The sequence below is a fragment of the Nelumbo nucifera genome, chromosome 8, assembly GCF_055504915.1.
Source record: "Nelumbo nucifera cultivar China Antique chromosome 8, China Antique-T2T, whole genome shotgun sequence".
In the NCBI taxonomy this organism is placed as follows: domain Eukaryota; kingdom Viridiplantae; phylum Streptophyta; class Magnoliopsida; order Proteales; family Nelumbonaceae; genus Nelumbo; species Nelumbo nucifera.
Window position 1 is genome coordinate 15,915,889 of NC_142656.1, and position 6,334 is coordinate 15,922,222.

At 38.0% G+C, this 6,334-nt stretch overlaps 1 pseudogene; it reads right to left on the reverse strand.

The window, feature by feature from the left end:
* Positions 1-4,620: 4,620 nt before the first annotated feature.
* LOC148789650 (putative lipid-binding protein At4g00165 pseudogene) lies at positions 4,621-5,103 on the reverse strand (annotated as a pseudogene).
* Positions 5,104-6,334: the final 1,231 nt, after the last annotated feature.

Here is a 6,334-nt window from a genome sequence, read left to right on the forward strand (position 1 = left end):
AACTTTTGGGCCTAAGTCTAATCCAGAGAGTAAAAATCCAAGACCAACTTGTATAAAATTGCAGATGGAATCGACTCAGGCATGGGTTGAGCCCGCCCAAGTTGCACCCCTACCAATGTTGTCCCAAGTCCACCCAGTTTTGGCCTTTCATTGCCGAAAGCGAACTGGATTTATTTTTATTATTATTTTTTTGTGAAAAAGAATAAACTTAAATCATAGATTTGAAAATATGTACATCAAGTCCTTAAGAGGGTAATTGAAAGACCAATTTCGAACCCCTCCTACATGCCTTAATAGCTACTTTATGAACTAGTATATATTAAACAGCTGTCTTACGTAGATCTGAAGCACAACTAGAGTTTACAGTTGCACCTTAACAGTTTACCATGTGTGGGCAATAATCGTTACCAAACAAGCTCTAAGCTCCGTTATTTCAAGTGAGTGAGAAAACTATTGATTCAATCATATCGCGAGAAATCGGAAGGAGTGTTCTGAAAACGGAGCCCGGTGCTCCCACTCAATAGCGATAAACAACGCATACATGCTTGCAAGTTCCATCACCAGTTCCCCACTTCGTTCGCGACTCGGATTTCGGGGGAGGTATTCATTGCTAGTTGTCGTATGTGATGGCAAAGCATGGTAGAGCAAAGCGAGGCCCAGATATCGTCAACAATCGAGTGGCTCAAATGAGTTCTTGGAAACTTGTGGCTCACAACTCACAACTCACATCGCAGTGTGTCTGTATATAATAATATAATATACCAAGAAGTACAATCACAACAACCTGATTTTCGAGGTTTCTTTCTTGATTTGATTGATTTAACCCAGAGTACAAAAGAATATAGGGTTTCAATTGTACTACGGGTCTATACAGGAGGTAACAGGGACACGTGGGGACCGAGAGGGCAAAGAGCAGGGGCATTTTAGTCTATTGGCTGTCCAGAAAATCTAGGGCAGTTGTCAGTGGTGGAGCATAGATAGCCACGGAGGCATACTACTTGAGACCTTCAGAGGAGTGTACGTGTACGAATCCTCTACGGGAACCGGCGGATAGAAATGGGTCCGGCCGGCCGACCGGACCCACTTTCTCCTTCCGTGGGCCCTCCCAGCCTGCACGGGTAGTAGCCTGCTACAGTGCTATGTCATCGTTATGGCCCTTTATATTCTGGTGGGCCTGGATTTGGAACTCGGCGCCCAAAGCGAGCCAAAGCCTAAGGACAGGATGGGATGGGCCAGCTAAAATAAAGGACGCACAATTTGTTCATCTCCCTCGTAGGATCAAGGGTTGAGAGATGATCGTGTAGGGTTTTGGAGCCCATAGTGATTAAACACGGTACGGATTGTACGGTTTATTCACCCCAGACACAGAGCTATTAGCCTATCACAGGTGTGGAGTAGCAATTTCATTGGGCAAAATTTGTGTCTGAGGCCCAAAGCCACGGATTAAGCTTGAAAATGTGCTAGGCGTTGGGCCCGGGCATGACAACTTTGGTACGGTCGTTTGGCACTTCTGATAACTTCGACAGTCAAAAAGACGTATTGAATTGTATTAAGATTGGAGTAGCCTGAAGCTCGTCTGGTTAAAATGTGTTTTTTTAATGTCTTTTTATATAAAAATGAATAGAAAAAAATGTAAAGGTTTCATTTGAAGCTTGTTCAAAATTGGCCAGCTTTTCGCATCTCTTTGGTATATCAGTTTTTGACAATTAAATCTATCGTCAACCAAACAAGAATAGACTGAATTATGGTCTATCAAATTTATAAATAACCAACAGACAGTGCAGAAAGATACGCCAAACAGGACCAAGTATTGGGGTTGGACTTAGTTCAGCCCTTGAATAGTTTGACATGGAATTGAGTTTGGCGCAACCCAACCGATCAATGTGTGAAAAACAGGTCCCTAGTCATGAACATTTATAAACACAGATATGTGATATGTTATGCATGCTATGTGTGCTTGTGTGTATGGAAGCATTGTTTATAGCCACATATCAGGAACATCTCAATTGTTATTTATGGGGAGATGCTTTCGATGCAAAGCTGTAGTGTCTTGTGAGTATATCTGTTCACGGGCTGGGCCGGGTTTTACCTTTACATTAATAGAAAATGTTCAGACCTGAGCCTAGGGGTGGCAACGAGCTGAGATTTTCACGATTTGCTCGAAGATCGGCTTGCCTTTACATTATATATATTATTATAGAAAATAATATATATAATAAAAATATTATAATTATTAATTTTTTAAATTTAAAATAAAAAGTTTTTTATATATAATTTTTTTTATAAAATATTTTTTCTCAAAATCGAGCTCGAGCCTGGTACTATTCAGCTCGAATTGGCTTGAATCCACCCCTACCCGAACCCAAGCCCGGCCCGACCATCGGGCCTAGGTCTTGAGCCTGAGCCCAGCCCAACTATAAAGCCCAAAGCCCGGGCCCGGGCCCGAGCCCGACTAGAAATTTGGAAAAAAAAAATCCTTTTTAATTCAATTAAAAGTTGTTTTATTTATACTAAAAGACCTCAAAACCTAAAAAGAAATAATGAAAAGTCCCATTATTACTTAAAAAAGAGAAAAAATATATATTATATATATACTTTTTTATTATATAAAATATATTTTTATTAATATAAAAATCTTGTCCAAACCCGACTTAGATCAGGCCGGGCCAACCCATCGGGCTACCCAGCCCATGAACAGGCCTACTTGTGAATAGGGTCTTTATGGGTGACAAATCCGATCTCGAATGAAAGGTAGAAGTGCAAAACATGGTGGCTTGTTTTGTGCTTTATTTAGTTTTGATTTTTCCATTTGTTTGAATTTGGAGCACAAAAGCACAATTTGGTGTTTTTCAACGAGGGTTAACAACAAAATCCATAGCTCTAATACTAGAAATAGAAGGATGTTTTAAACATTAGGTTGTGTTCAGCTGCAACCCACAAAAAGCTAAAGCCACACGTCTCAAATTGTATGTTGTCATTGATGGGTTTGTATGTAACACTTCTCCATATGAATGACAAAGGAAATTCTGAATGTGCAGCTGTAGCGTCTCATGGGTAAAAATGCGGAAACATCTCCATATGAATGACAAAGGAAATTTCCCTTAATGTGATAATACCAGAACAAAAAATTAAAGAAATTTTTTTGGGATCTGTATCATTGAACAAACTGCTAAATAATCATCATTTGAAAAAAAAAAAAAAAAACATTTGCAACTTTGCATTCTCGGTTGTCAATGGTGGTTAAGTGAACATCTGCACATATCATGCAATACAAATGAGAAAACGCTTCATTAAAGAGAAGGCTGCATGCTCATGATATAATTTGGTCATGCCTATTATAAACAGGCCATGGATGGATATAAACACGGTCATTGAACTCTTGATGCGCGATAACGTATGATGTTATTTTCTTTTCTTTTCTTTTCTTTTCTTTTCTTTTTTCTGTTAGTCTTTTTGAATTCAATACATTTACAAACAATGGTTCAATTATGATATCAGAAAGATATAATATCTGGAAAACTTTGTGACTAATCAATTTACATCATAAACATGTTAACTAATTAATCAAGTGGTATTTATCAAAATTCATGAATGGGTTTTGATTGGCCAAATCTCTTCTCATACTATATGACTTTCTGTTATTATAGATTTTTCCTATAAATAAATATCAACACTTGAACCTATCTCAGTAGTTAGCATTCTGTTATCATAGATTATCAACACTTGAACCTATCATAGATTTCTGTTATCATAGATTTTTCCAAACAGCCCCTTAGTGTTTGTTATGTGATACAAAATAGCAGATCTCGATGAGGGCTGGGATGGGGGAGCTAACACTTCATATTCTCCATAGGCGAGATTGTCACTCCCATTGCCTAAAGATGATTACTTAAGGCTGTGTTTGGTTGCAGTGCAATTTTATTTGCATTAGTACAAATGCATAAAAGTGCAAATGAAAAAAAAAATTGTAAATTCTCATTTAATTTTATTTTGGGTTTTACTTTATTCTGCTTTGTGTCTTAATTTATTTCATTTGTATTACATCAAACAAGATAAACTAAAATTTGAAACAAAAATAAGTCAAAATTTACACTCAAATTATTTGCACTGTCATAGTTTTGCATCAATGCGAATTTATTTAAATTGCAACCAAACACAGCCTAAACAATAATTGGAATTGTTGACACCGAATTTTAGTTAATTAATTGGATCCATGTGAGTGACAGGGATGGGAATTTGGTGGGTTGGATGTGACTTGAGCCCATCCAATTAATCCATCAACCCATTTAGCACCTACACTAAATTCTGACCCAATCCAACCCATCACTCTGAAGTCTGAAGTCTGAAATGTAATGCAGAATCACAATGAAATCATTACCATCCCTACTGGAATCCAAACATATGTCAATGGTGATTACATGGAATGGTTAACTCAAGAAACTAAGAATCCGAATACAAGAGATTAAATTAAGCTACCAATTTGCTCAAGCAAAACATTCACAATGAAGAACCAACAGTCATGGAGATGTACGAAGAAATGACACAGAAATCAAATGAAGATAGGGATCGACGACACAGGATGGAGACATGCTGTAGTGAAACAGAGAGCCAATGTTGTAGCTAGACACACTTGAAGCCAGGGGGAACCGACTTCTCACAGGAGCTAACCAACAAGCTAAGAGCGACAGACCACTCCACGTTTAAACCCAGTACATTTTCCTTGATGACAGTGCAGAGGCACGCAGCTGCTTCAGAGTCCACCAGACCGTCGAGCAATGTGCAACACTTGCTTGAAGTTGAAGGTGGGCTGCCGATTACTTGGTGAAATAGGCCTCCGAGCAGGTCAGCGCAGGCGCCAAGCTTTAGGGTATCCCTTGGGCAGAAGGGGTTTGCAGGGAGGTCCTTAGGGGGTGGGAGAGGATTAGGATTGGTCTCAGGCTTGCATGGGACACCGGCACAAGAATGTGTTAGTGTTGAAGAGAATAGGAAACTGAAGAACAGAGCTATAGCAGAAGCAAAGACCTTAGTCTTATCCATGGATTCCTTTGCTCCAGAGATTCGTGCTCCATGTGGGGAAGAGAAGATGTGCTCTTTATAAAGCATTTGTGAGGTGGGTATTCGGTTGTGTTGAGTGGAAGAGACACGGGAAAATAATATGCGTTGCAGACTTGCAGTAGCAATTTTGTTTGTTCTAGGAAAGGAAAGATGCCTGTTGCTTTCTGCACTGGTGATTTTCTGAATCGAATGACGTTTAGATGTTGGTTCGGTAGGACCATTTTTGTAAAGAAATTGGAGCCGGTTTGCTGCCCGGTTCAGCCAGCCTATCCACCTGGGTACGTTGATGATCAGTCGTTGCCTAGATAGATTTTAGGGGGTATAATTTTTTTTGGATTTTGAAAACAGGAAAAGTTGGTTAATTGGATTTTAGTTCCCATTCACTAAATATTTTATGTTCTTTTTTCAATTTTATGTGGGGAAACAAGGAAAGTTTATTTTTCTGGATATCACTTAAGTGATACCCATATCTTAGATGGATAAATAACTTTTCCACATAAGGGGAAAATTACCAACACTTGAATGGGACAAAAATGCTCATTTTAATAATGAATTTCTATGATTAAAATGATCATTATCTTATTTAATTGAAAAATAAAAAAATATGGATAAATACACTTACCCAAATAAGTATTTCTTAAAAAAAAAACTTTTCAAAATAATTATATTTACCTGAATAAATAAATTACCAAAAAGTGAGTGGAGCCTTAGATTTAAAACTCTGCATGGGAACCAATCAGTCATCCCAATTTACCCTGGGCCAACCATATTTCTGGTTCGACGTTGGCTTAGTTCTGGTTGTGGTACTGAAAAACCCAGCTCGGAATGAGCATAGCATGCACGCCTATTGCGTAGTACCAACTTGTTCAGTTGTCATTCTCCAACGATAGAAAATTAGAAATGCGTTCGACCCATAGGACACGTAGACAGGCTTCACGTTCTACTAAAATCCAAGAATCAAATAACCCAGACTATCAGGTTAATAGTCCCCCCTTTGAGATTACTTATTTTTAAGCACTTATTGTAATTACTGTTCATTTTAGGCAGGGACCACACTATTTAAGTTTGATAAATAAGTCTAAATAACTGCTTTTTCATGAAATAAGTTCATTTTGAATAAGTTAAAAATTTTGGCTTTTTTAAAGCACTTCTTGAAAAAGTTCCTGTTGCATCTTTGGCCCGTCTTGCTCGTTAATAACTTTCAAAATACTTGTAATATCCTATTTAAAAGAAATCCTTTTTCATCAAACACTCAAAAGTGTTTATTAGGATAAATACT